Source organism: Anopheles aquasalis, chromosome 2, assembly GCF_943734665.1.
Source record: "Anopheles aquasalis chromosome 2, idAnoAquaMG_Q_19, whole genome shotgun sequence".
Classification (NCBI taxonomy): domain Eukaryota; kingdom Metazoa; phylum Arthropoda; class Insecta; order Diptera; family Culicidae; genus Anopheles; species Anopheles aquasalis.
The window spans coordinates 35,901,792-35,915,563 of record NC_064877.1 but is presented as its reverse complement, the minus strand read 5'-3'; the positions used below and the strand labels follow the sequence as shown (position 1 = coordinate 35,915,563).

The 13,772-nt window shown below is 50.2% G+C and overlaps 1 protein-coding gene across 1 annotated transcript in view; it reads left to right on the top strand.

Annotated features, from left to right (window-relative positions):
- LOC126571686 (neural cell adhesion molecule 2-like) overlaps positions 1-13,772 on the top strand; it is a 99,471-nt gene that overhangs the window by 35,888 nt on the left and 49,811 nt on the right. The gene's annotated exons all lie outside the window — the stretch shown is intronic.

Here is a 13,772-nt window from a genome sequence, read left to right as displayed (position 1 = left end):
CAGTCAAATCCCTTTTTCCAGTACAACTCTCTTTCGCGACAATGTTGTCCACAATCTAATGCCCTGGAATCACATCCTTAGCCGTCCGAGCGTCTCATAAAAACGTCGTTAAACTGTCGTGTGTTGTGGTTTGAAAAGTCACGACGCCTACTACCACTGCGACCGATCTGTCCGAAAAGACCGCAAGCGACAGTAGAAACGGACATTTTGCACCGGTTTGTCAGTGACTACCACCACTGTTCTAGCCCGGAATTTTGTGACACCCCTTCTACGGCGCAATTGTAATGAAATTAAACACCATTTGACATGAGCGTGAACAGTTTTGGGACGCCACCGTGACATCCATCAAGACCAACGGGCCCAGACGTTTGACGGTCACGTTTCGTGTTCGTTCGCGAAAATCACGAATTTCGCGGTGCGTCACCGTGCCAGAGCCTTTTTGGCAAACGCTAATTGATGGGCGCGTTTCATGGTGCGATGCAGTGGCCTTTTCAGTCCCGGTTCCATCCATAACGGCGGTTTTGGTGCCGGTGACATGCCGACGTTCGCTGACGGGAATATTTTATGACACTGTCGTTAGATCGCGGTGGGCGAGCGGAGGGATATCATCTCTTAAATTCATCTCGCGGTTTCGCGTGACACCCATCATCGCCCCGGGTAAAGGCAAGCTATAACCGATCTCTCATTATTCATTCTGCGGACGACGACATGCCTCCGTCCTGCCACCGATCCTTTGGCTTCGTTAACCCACCCACTTCTCACGTGTTGCTCAGCTTGGTCGTGTGTTATCAAGCTTTGTTTTAAAGACAAATTTTGAGACGACACGAGAGAAGCTAATGAGTCGCTTCCGAGAAGACATTTATCTTCGTATCTACCGCACACACCCAGCACATCGCACAGTCAGGATCCCTCGCTGACAGTCGGTTTAGCATACGCCATCCATCAAATGGCACCAACCATTGGCCCCTGGAGTGGCGTCTCCATCCTCAGATTTGCAAGAAATCGGTTTTCGACAAGCGGCACTGGCGGGAAATTGCTGCTCATTCTATTAAAAGATGCGATGCGATCGTGCCACGGTGCTTTTAATGAGTTTTTAATATCAACCAGCCAGCCAGCTCAAGATGGCGTCTTCAAAAAGTCAAAAAAGCAAATTATTTCATTATTTCCTCCCTGCACACGCGCACATGCTACATTGATGGTGCATGGAAGCTACACGTGATGCGCTCTTGAGCAGTTGAGATAAAAAAACGGGACGAAGAAGAACGAAGGGCTGTTGCCTAAGGTCCTGCCACAATCCGTTTGATGTGTTTGATGAGTTTTCCAAGTAACACTTTTCTCGATCTCATTATGCCCCTTGGCCTTTCGTAAGACACGTCTACCCTGGCTGACATCCAGCCATCCAGCCAAACTGCACTCAATGCGACGTTCACGACGCGATGACTTACGGTGCGATATGACAGTTTTCGCTGTAGCTGAAAACGAAAAACTTTTCTGCTTCCCTCACCTCCCCAAAAAACGAAAACGGTAGCTGCCTCGCGGATTCAACTCTCGGCTAAAATCCGGTTTGAAGTTGTTTGGCTGTGCAGTCGCCAGTCAGAGAGAAAACTAACACGCACACATGCACTGGTGCACTTCCGCGCCCGTGTGAACGCTTCTTTGCAATGAAAAGAATCGCGAACGTGAAACTTTTTGCACCACCGGGCTGCGAGTTTAGCGGAGCAATCCTTCTTTAATCAGCTTTTCCTGTTTAAGCGGGCTTGCATAAGGAGTTTAGACGCGATCCGCTGGATGCAACCAAACACACAAGCACAATAATCTGTCGTTCGCCGTTGAGTTCCTCGTTTTGCAGGCACCGAACGGTGGTAGCTATCTGCCTGATGTGTGCCTGAGATGAAAACGGTGCAAACCGAGTTTGACAATAATCCCTTCACGAAGGCAGAGTTTCGCGAATTTGAATGACATTCGGTGTATTTAAACCTGAGCGCGCTCCTGAGGCTTCCCGAGAGCGAAAGAGACGAGGCGAAGCACCTTAAAATCAATTCTTAATCCAGCCTCGACACTCCCCGGAGTCAGTGACGAGCAACTAGCATCTGACCGACTCTAGCACGCCTCTAAGTCGACTGAATTCGACGGTGCTGATGAGATGTTGGCCCTTGTGGACGCTTCCCACAATGGATGCACACAATGGCCGGTCAGCAGTGGCCGCAGCACGAGATTTACGCGCGGTAATTATTCACGACACCGAACGTGCTGCAATATTGATGTGGTGGCTCTCGGCAGTGATGCTGCAAAGGTCATCTCAATGTCCACGTCCACGACGACGACGACAACGACGTTGACGGTTGCTTTCGCCGAGTGTTGCTCGAGCAGCCGGAGGAAACGTCATCGGCAAAAATCGGTTCACCAAAGGCGAGAGGCGGGGGCTTTTGTTGAAACGTCCATCAACCTCGAAGCGCCGGGCACAAAATCCCGCTTGTGTGCCTGTGTGTTGATTGATGTGTCCAAGAATGGACCGTTGGCCGTGCGGATTAGGGAACCGTTTTGGGATGATGGGCTTTTAATTGATTCCCAGAGTCGGTCCGTCGGTCGCTCCGTATGGAGATCGCTCGTCCTCGCGCTGGCACATATGTGTGGGAAATGTGGGTTCGTTTCACGTTTCAGCGGACGTTTGCTGCTGGATAGCCGGGGGTTTAGCACCATCCGGGTGAATGGAAAGGGAATGCGCATTAGTGAGCGCGCTCGTCGCTCTCGTCGTCGCTCTCGATTCACCGTCAATCCATCTCAACTTTTGGTGTTCACTCGCCTGAGAGGATGGTGGTTTGTTGCTGCTTACTTAATTGCATATGAATATTTTATTCCAACTCCCCTTCAGGCCAAGGCAGCCAAGCGAGGAACTTGTTCATATGGCGAACCGGTAATTACCGGTAGCGAACCGCTTTCACTGGTGCACCGGAACCAGGGCAGCGTAGGAGCGGGAGCTGGAATGCACAATTTATGACTCGCTCTTATGCAACATCGACGCAGGCAGTGTGTCTTGGTAGCTACGAACTTTTGGCCATTTGGACTTTACGCGTAGATAAGAGCTTTCGAAAACTGTAAGTGGTTCCTCCTTTGGAGAAGTTTGTTGATCCGCGTGCAATGCTCCTTGACCGTGATGGATCCATCCCTGTTTGGTTTTGTTGTCCAGTGGGCGAAGGGGATACATTAAACCAGGATCCAGTTCCGCTTGTTGACACAACCGGACGCAGCGAGTTTGGTGAGCCAATTATTCGGCGAGCACCGTATGCTATCCATTGCCGTGACCTGATAACTATCGAGCAACCTCTTGTGTACCAACAGACCAATTTATGGCCATTGGGGTGCGATAAGTGAACGCGTAGCTAACGTAGACCACCTTACCGGGACTGGACCGCGCGCTGGTGTTGTCCTTAAGTAAATTCATATTCAATCAACGCCACCATTGTAACGCTCGCACGGTACATATCTCATGCACCGCCACGCCAGTGTTGATGTTTACGGATCATATTGTAATCATCTCACGAGCATAAACTGTCACCCACCAGCACCCTTCACCCAGATGTTGGCAGCACAACATGGCTGCCTGCCAACCTTTGTGGAGGGTTAGCTTTGCGCTAATCATGTAATGATGTCCATAAACCATCGCACCATCACGCCATCTCATGATTTGCCTGCAATTTATGCTTTCACCACACACCCAAGCGAAGCCACGGTGCCACGGTATTATCGTGCCTGTATCGCGTCAGCATTTTCGTTTTGTTTTCCGGCAAATTATTTAACACTCGCACCGGTCACCTTCGTCCTCCGGTTCGCTTCGGTCCCGTCGTTTACTTCAAACTTACGGTACATCGGCATGCGAGAAGGTGCTCCTATTTAGTGCCACCCCGTGGGCCCCGCGATATGCTGCGTGCCAGCGCACAGCACAGCACAACAAAACACAGCATCACACTTCACACCCTGGCCGACAGCGGGTGTCCTTGGGAAGGTGTGTGGCCACTGGCGAATATTTCACTCGCGGGAAGAATGTACTGTCACGAGGCGGGCGGGAGGGGGCATTTTTTTACACGAAGAACCTTCCGGCGTAAAGGTACGCGCCAGCTACTACTGGGTGGTGTCGGGCCTCAATGGCACGTACGTGCAAAGCGGTAATGATGTTTTAATGTTGCAGGTGATAGCTAAACGTTGGCCAACGCTCCCGCGCTCTGGTTAGCTAGCGTAGCGTCTCATCTCATTAAAAATGAAGCAGTAGAAACCACCTCGCTCTAGGCTACTCACCCACCCACCCCGCCACCGATGGGAAGGGAATCACGTCCCATCGGTTATGTTTCATTGGAGGCCAGTTTATTGGGAAATAAAACGTGGAAAGCGCCGCGGTCCGACAAGAAAGATGAGATGACCCCGAGGCGGTCGCGTGAAGAGTGAGAGAGGATCCCATCTTTCTTCCACCCCAGGGGTGGTGTACGGTGGGCGTTCGTTATCTCACAGACAAACACACACAGACAGTCTTATCGTCCTTGCTTCGGTTGCGCGTTGTTGGAACGACAAAAGAAATGATTAGGATGACATTCGCCTTCTGCAATGTGTAACAACTCTGTTTTGTCTCGCTGCATCCCAGAGGAGCGACAGAAGGATGGTGAAAAGGGGGGAGGATATAGGGGAGGGTGAGGAACCGAATTTCCCAAGGTGGTGCACCAGGTGATGCTGGTGGTGGTGGTGGTGGTAGCTCGGTGCTTTGCGGGCAACATAAATTAATGTGCCATGTTGTCCCATGCTTCTCGCTGTTCCGCTCGCTCGCTCGCTCGCTGGGGGATGACGGATGATGGTTCGTGACCCATGTCCCCACCCTGTGCACCTTGTACGTGTTCTCGATTCGATCTTCCTTCTCTTGAATCCCCCCGGGGGGGAGGTATGCGAGGTAAGATTCGTTATCTTCTTTGTCTTTTTGCTGAGCGCGCGTTCCAGAGCTCCAGCATTCCAGTGCCGTCCAGTGGCAGCTGTGAGCGTCAGCTTGAGCGATGCCCATGACCATCGCAGACTGGCAATCCACAATCATAACCAACGATGGTCGCGGGGAGGAGGGTGTCTGTGGACGATAATTATATAAATAGTGAAAAGCGTTCCAAAGCATGGACAAATAATGAACCAATGGAATGCTTGGCGTGTTGGTCAAGTGGGACAAGGATGAGCAAATCGAGGAATGTTCGTAGTGGAATCGGGACGCGTTACTATTAAGTTATTTCATAAGTAATTCCGTTTTGTGGGGCAATGACTTTTTTTAAACAATTTCTCGTAATGGTGTACACATGTATCCTATTGGTATTCAGTAGTTGTCACCGTCAGCTTGCAATAGAAAAAAGGATGCATTGTTTCGTTAATAATTGTGCATGTCGCGTCACTTTAAATATGGAGGTCAACTGCAAGCATCTGCAACACATTATACTCCAGCAGTTTTTAAGAAGAAAAAATTACATGCAAGTTAAAAAAATAGTGAAGAGTATGGTAGAGAATGACTAAAATAAAAAGTTTGTGTCAAAATTGATTGTGCTATTTCCGTTCTGGATGTTTTGAAATGGAAATGATCACGGATCGGCAATCTGGAGCTGGCAAAAGGAAGTTAAAACATCATAGAACAAATTTAAGTATGATTTATTGATAAACCTTTCTTCTAGGTGTGTATAAAACGATTTATTCATTAAAAAAAACCCAATTACTTAATACTATAAATAATACTTAAATTGTGATGTCGACAACAATGTAGTACACGATTGGCTGCGACTTCAAACATGAATGACTCCAGTTATCTTTGTACTTTTCCGTCCAGTTCGTGGTGCAATGAGATGCTGATTCTTCTAAAACGTATCTCAATACCAGCACTAGTCAGTTGGTACTTAAACAACATCGCACTGATGAGTATTCTAGCGATGACGGAAATGTTCCCAAAAGCAAAAGTTTGCAAGGAGAAGATTAACACACCACAACCCGAATACAAAAACACCCGAAACGATGGAGTTAATGAAAGAAACATCACAAACAGGGGACACATGCACGCAGAAACACAAAAAAACAGCAAGAAAGGGAATAAAAAAAAACATGAACCTCCAGACCACCCTCTAAACGCCCACTGCGTACTCGAGCACGTGTCTTGCGGGGACAAAAAGCTATCCGCGAGTGTGTGTGCGTGTGTTCGGTAGAAATGGCCAAAAGTATCCCGCACAAAACGGGCCGCCCCGTCGTGGCCCACGGTGTCATTCGATACGATTAGCGTGGTAATGATGATGTTTACACATTTGATGTTGGTCAGCCATGAACGGCACACGGTACGACAACTCTGCGAATGGTACTATTAGCACCCGGATACGAGACCGTACGACACGGACCCTAATAGTGGCCGGTGGTTAAGTGAGATGAAAAATGATCCGCCATTTAGTGGTGATCTGCGGTGGTTCGGTGCACGGGATTACACGTGGCCACATCTCGAGGACAATAATTCAATTTATGTGCCGTGTCTATTTCGTCGTCATCGTCCTTGTTGTACTACGGTGGTCATTGGCGATGATAAACGACGGGATTTGGACTCGATTATTGTGAGGGTGAAACCGTTAGGGCCGTGGCTCAAGAGGCCTTGCTGTGTTTTCTTTGTGCGCGAGGTGAGAATTGTTTTGTGATTCCGGCGTACAATTTGAGAAAGTTGTAAGAATCCTGATTCAAGAGCTGCTAGCCGGCTACAATGCATTCCGAATAAACGCTTCTCAGAGAGTTCAGGGACGTGCGCTAACGAGCTTCTAATGGTTTAGCGTTGAATGCAAGTCAGAGCATTGTTATCATGCCAATACAATTTCAATTTATCGCCTAAAAGCAAATGTATCTCATAAGATTATGATTTCATAACCGTGGCGAGGACTGCAGGCAGTTGGAGTGCTTCGAGGAGGAAATGTAACAAAAGCCGAGATAATCTACCACCCAGTTGCAGAGCCAAAACGAGAGAGAGAGGGAGAGAGAGAGAGAGAGAGAGAGAGAGAGAGAGAGAGAAGGAGAACAATTTCAGAAGCACACTGCGGACACAACAACGAAACATTCATAAACTATTTCAATTTATTTGCATGAGATTGTTGCTTCCTGCGATGTGGAGCGCGTCCGACCTCTGCTTCTCTGGCTGGGTTCTCGGAGCCCCGAGCCTCGAGATACACAATCTTCCATTCAAGGGGCTGATTCTGGTGCAAAAGGTTGGCTTAGGTTGCCGCTCATCTTCTCATTTCCGGTGCCCAGGGTCTCCGGCTGGTAACCGGAAAACCCCAATGCTCCTGCGCTGCCTAAAGCAATAAAAGGAATCCTTTATCTGGGCCACCACCAGATAGCAGATAAACCACTCGAGGATGAGTTAAAGTAAGAGGAGAATGGAGAGAGAGAGAGAGAGAGAGAGAAAGAGAGAGAGGGCGAGTCTGCTGAGCAAAAATGCTGATGACAACCCGCTCGATGCATGGTGAGGACCTCATGGATGCTTTGCCACCTAGATAGGCGCAAATGAGTGAGATGAACCGAGCCTGTGCGCTGCCCTGCCCTGTGGTGTCTATCCAGCAAATTGCTCTGCATTCAGGCAGATGATGGTGGCCGTTGTAACAGGCGGCACCTGGCGGCGCTGATGGTATCCTAGGAGTGATATCTCACCTACAAACGTCAAAAACGTTGTTTATCTACGTTGACCTTTTCGGAATCTAGGGGCCTGGCATGGTATTGCTTTAAATTCTGCGTATTCCGCCGGTGTTACGTAACTAGACCACCGGCTCCTCCTCCTCCACAGGGTTGAACTGGTGATCCTGTGTTCTCCAACACTATTCCGGCTTCATGGTGGTTTTGAACAAGCTAAATGCCAACAGATTCCTGATAAAGCGTCATGAGGACATTAAGGGAAACAAGTTTTTGGGAATTGAAGGTTTCGGGACATGGTGTGCGAGCCACTCTACACTATCTAGGGCTTCTCAATAACAGTCGCTGATTAGCTACGGCTACATCGAGAGTCGACACTTGGCCTGACAACTGACAAGACCGTACCGCAGACAAATTGCTCGAATGATTAATGGCAAGCAATCAGGAAAACGGACCACTCCGTGAGGGGATTTAGAAACGAAGAGTTACCACTTCCAATCACTTCCGGAGATCCGGAGGTATCGGGATAAACCTGTCACGAGTTCTGAGTACGAGTCGCACCATTGCGTCACCGAATCGACGAGCCAGTGCAGTCCGCAATCCGGATAATGCTGTCGCCCGTGTTATCGGATCAATTACAAATGTCTATTACATGGCAGGGCTACTAACGGTGCCTTCTTCTGCTCGCGACATCCTGCAGATCAGACAATGTCGCACAAAAAAAAACAGAAACAAAAACGAACCGACATGATGTGCCATTAGGTAAGTCACGCCACAAGGCCGGAACACGTTCCCCGGGTTAAAAAGCCATATTGAAGGATCGTTCACGGTACTTACCTCGAGCCCAACGAGCGAAGACGACGAAGACGAAATTGTCTGCGACATGCGCGACGCTCGGCGGTAAGGTTGTCACATGAAACCACCGCCGCCACGACCACCGTCACCGCACTGGACCACATTTGGGACCATGGAGAGCATAACGAGAATTTAATCCTCCCCTCTGACGATGCCCGCCGTGGTCCTTGTCCTCGTTGTCCCTCGTGCCACAGCAAATGTTCTCTCGGTCTCTTCGACCGAAAAAAAAAGAAAGCGAAAGAAGGAAATCCGTTCCCCTGTGCGCCCGTGCTATCACAAACTGACGGCGACGAAGTGTGAGGCCATTCGAGGGCCCACTGCGGTCCCGGAAAACCCAAGAATAGCGCGCGGCCGCCACCACTCGGGGGGGGATTACAAATCGAAGCGGATTTGCTCGTATACGAGGACGAGATTGAGATGATGGCATGATCTACAAGGCAGATTAAAGCGAGGCAGCTTCTCGGGTGAACAGATTGAAAGCAGATAAAGACCGCTACCGACGTTATCATTCATTCATTTGCCGCTAAGCCGCTATCGTTCGCCGCCACCGGGATTGCCAATTCGCAGTGGCATCTCTCGCTCTCACATTCGCTTTGCTTCAATTTCAACAAAACGGCTGCATGAAACAGTGGCCAACTGGTGCACCGGCATTTAGCATTTAGCCGGCGGCGTTAAATGATCGTGATGAGACATTCCGTTCTGGCCATTCCGTTTGGTTCGGGACCGTTAAGGGGGCCAGATTGTAACGACGAAGGAACGACGTTTTCAAGACAACATTCAGCACCTCATCCTCGTCGACGTGGCATTGGACGGAACGGACGATCATTCGCAGAACTGCTGCGTCTGTGGATGACGAGCGACTCTCCTCTCCGTCCTTTCGTGCCATTACCGTTTGTTTCCATTTTCCACGTCCAAAGATACTTCCCTTCCGTCCGTTCGTCTGCCTTCCTTTGCACACTGTCTTCACACTTCTTCTGCCAACCACTTCTTTTGCGGCAACAAAATGGGGGCTGCGATAGGATTGGCGAGGTGGCGCTCTGTGATGCTGCATTGTCGACGTTCAATTCTCCGGACGATTCTTGTCAGCGAGCTTTCAATGTTTGCGCTCGCTCGTGCGCGCTCGCTCTCTATTTATATCTGTCCTTTCCTGTTTTGGTGTGGCCGCTGCGACGTGTGACTGAAAGGTCCTTCGGTCCTTCATCCTCAGCACCCGGGCGGACGTTGCCGGGGGGTCAGGAAGGCGGCCAACTGGCCAACCAACTGGTTTTCGGTACCGGGCTACCTCGTCTGCCTCGTCTTATCAGCTAAATGCGACAGGAATTTAATTTAAAATGGTTCTTTCATCGAGCGCAGGGCGCGGTGGTGCTCGTCTCGTTCGCGCGCGCTCTCTCTCTCGGTCTCTCTCTTTCCTTTTCTCTGTTGCCCAAATGGAAGGTCCTGTCCGTCCGTCCGTCCGGGTCGTCATCACTCGTCCTCGTTGGTCCGTCCGGTCCGGTTTGTGCTGCGCCACGTTGAATGCGAGTTTTATTTTCCTTTTTATTTTCTTCTCCTCCTTTTCCACTTCATCCAGCACCCCCACCCGCACCCTCTCACTCTACTGTTGCTTCAGTTATGATCTTAATTAAGTGATAAAGCATTTCTTTTCGCTCTCGATACGACCGTGCCCCCGGTCCGGAATCCGGGCGAGGGTCGTTTCCCTCTTTTCCAGCATCCTTTTTCCATCCCCTGGCACTGGACACACACATACACATACAACAACAACGCTATGGCCAGTGAGTACATCAATCTTCGATCGTTCGCTTCGGTGATTTCCACAATTTATCACGAATCACGTGCACAACGAACGACTGCTGCCTGTGCTGCTGCTGCTGCTGCCAATGAACTCGCACAAATGTCCGCGTCCTCCCGTCCCGGATCGTTCTCAGCCACAGGGCCACAGGGGTCAGCGAAAGGGCCGGCACCGAGTCCGAGGTCCTTTTGTGGTGGAATTGAAAATTCTTCGCTTTTGAGTTTTGGAATGAGGGAGAAGATCCGTTTCTTTCTTGGTATTCACCTCTGGTGTGGTGTGGAATGCTCTGTCTAGAAGCATCATTTATGACGTGACACCTCATCAACAGACCGCCTGTGAGTGGGTGGGTGTTTGAGGGGTGGCATTTGTTTGAAAGACCAAACCCAAAACCGGATAACGCTCTTCGGCGAGGGATTTTCGTTCGATCCGTGGCAAAGCAGCTAAGTATTCCAATCATATGCAAATGAGCTACCGTGCTCTCACTTTGATGCCTTTTTCCATTCTCGAAGAACGTACGATGCTTCTGCAGTACGGTATGCGTTTACTCCCTTGCCCAGCAGTGGGGGTTGTGACCTTCGATGGAAAATACGGTTCATACGATCCCAGTCCAGCGATGACTACCGTACGAGCCCGAAAGGATGATCCGACGCCGTGTCGGTCACCATGCACACACTGCACCACACGTGCATTTGCATAAAATATCAAATTCAGTATGTAAATATGTTGTTGTTTGTCCGTGAGCCCAGAAACCCGGTAGCAGGAGTGGAAGGAGTTGCTGTAATTCAATTTCTATGCTCTCCCTCTCTCCATTTGCTCGCTGTCTCTTTGTCTCTACTCCAATTTCGTGCAACCTCACCGAGAAGGCGCTGTGGATAGTTCGACATTGTTTGAAGCCTGAAGATGCATTCCAGCGAAGCTCGGAGCGAATGGTCGCATGCCACCGCTACCAGCGCTTCCGTTCACTGCGCTTTTCCTTGTGACAAATGAAAGAATGTCCACCGAAATGCATCGCAAGCACCGTAAGGTGGGGTGAGATATTTGGGGATGCACCATGGCGTTCGTATCATGCTCGATTCGCTTCGTGGCAACAACGGCGGCGTCGAACGAGGGAAAAGAGTGCGCATGCAAGGAAAAGCCATCAGTGTGATGCATTTTTCCGGGCAGAAAGACAGAGACAGAGGGAGAGGGAGAGGGAGAGGGAGAGAGACAGAGAGAGAGAGAGAGAGAGAGAGAGAGAGAGAGAGAGAGAGAGAGAGAGAGAGCAAACGAACGTCCTGTGGTACCAACCGGAGTGGTTCCGGAGTTTGTAAACAGAGCCACGACGCTCGCTCGTTGCATGTTGTGCCGCGATGGCCCGGGGCCCGGGTAAGCGATGCCAGAGGGAGCGACAGCCGAGCGGAAAGTAATTTATGAGCTGTGCGGATAGATATAACTATCTGGAAAATGAAAAATAGTCCCCAGAACGGGGTACGTGGCCAAGACGCCGGAAAGGGGGACGAGAAAAGGTTGCATAATCGTAAAACGATTGTCAGCCGACCCAGAAAACGCTTTCCCGGGGTCTCTTCTTCTTCGCATGGTTCTTGTGGCGTTAGTCCTTTTCGAAAGTGGTACGACCGAGCAAGCAAGGAGCTCTTGCTTAAGCATTAAGCAAATGAAAATAAATTAGTTTATCAATTATCGTGAATCGTTCGCACCGATTCGCAGCTCTCCTTGCCATCATGGGCAAACCCCTTTTTGGGGGTTCTAGCACCAGCACCAACACCAGCAGCAGCATCAGAATGTGCCCGTGGGGATGCCGCGGGCTCTCTCTCTCTCTCTCTCTCTTGGTCCGTTCCTTTTTGCTGCAGCAATTGAGGGAAAAGTTTTAGTCCGCCATTGCCCCGCCAAAGTGTGCTGCTGGTTTCAAATTAAACATGACAATAAAATTACACCCCAAAAACCCCCAACCCTTTCTGGGGTTCCTTTTTTTGGTGGCGATCGCGTTATGGCACAACACGGCATTGATTGTACAGAACCGGCGTGGCACTCTAGGTGGCGAGTGATGCCATTTTTCTCGCGTTCGGGACTTTCGTTGGCCAGTTCGGGGCCGTTCACGGCCTTCCTTGGCCATCGTTGGCCGCCCGGTCACAACGGTTTTACGCCACGACGCCATTGCCATTTTCAGCCTCACCGCCCAAACGACAATAATGAATCTGAAAATGTAATAAACTTTCCGCTGCCTCAGCGGCCGACTTGTGTGAGATGCCACGTCGTCGTCGTCGTCCGGGAAAGCTTTACCGGGAGGGCGGGGAGAAAATAAAATTTTTCATTCGTAATTGCGCAATCAAATCAGGAACATCAGGATTTTTGGCCGTGGCGGCTGTGGTGGTGGCAGCGGCAGCGGTGTAGGCCATCCACCGGAGAAACTTCCGGTGGCCCGTCGGTGACAAATGGTGCAATTTGTGGTGAACATTTCGCGCTTCAAATGGTCCACCACCATTCGGGGAAGACCGCGGCTCACTCACTCATGCTCGCTAATGCTTCAAATCCGTCGTCAAGAAAGCGAAAGAGGCCACGCTGTGCGTAATTGCTTACGGCTCAACGTCGCGTGGCCATCGGCGATCCGTTTAATTGATTAGTTCTTCTTTATCCACCCCTCCCCGTAAAAGCCGCTGATGATATATCATCTGAATGAGAAAAACTGTTTTCCGCGAAGAGGATTCGTTTTTCGATCTCCTCGGCCACAGATCGATCGGCACATTGCAGAGCGGAACCGGACAATTAGCGTGGATGAGTTAGCGAGTGAGCTAGCAATTTTCCCCAGGATGGTGGGGAAAACTTTGGCCAAGCGGTAGCCCTTCGAGGAGAGAGAGAGAGCGGGTCAAAGGGAGAAGCGAAATCATGCAGACGATCCAAACTTTCGGCCAGTGGTACTTGATACTTCCTCCTATCATTGATGCCATTATCGGGGGCTCGTTTTCACGCATCACGGTTAGTGTACGGATCCGGGAGCATAATCCATTCGCAACCGCCTCCCACTTGCCTTCCGAGAAGTGTTATTTCCCTTTATTCACCACCATCGCCACAGCGCTCGTGTCTTTCATATTGGAAAAGTTTTAACAAGCCGACGATCGGACGATACATCGCCATCGCAGTTTGTACCGATTGTGTGTACGACCTCTTGTGTGTATCTGTGTTTTTGCGTGTGTTGTGACCGTTTGCTTCGGATCCGGAAAGCCTCGCTACTGCATACCACCGCCCGTGCACCGATGGGTGTGGGGTTACTGATCGAAAGTATTTATGAACTCAACTTAAGAAGCGTCAAACCTCGAAACGAAACGACTACCGAGGTCCAAGGTTAACTTGCTGCCAGTATCGCCGGGAGCTAAACTGTGGACGCTTCCGAGCAATCACAGTTACTCGGTCACTCCCCGTTCCAGGGCCAAGCAATCATCTCCGGAGAAACTTTTCCATCGGGGAATGCAGA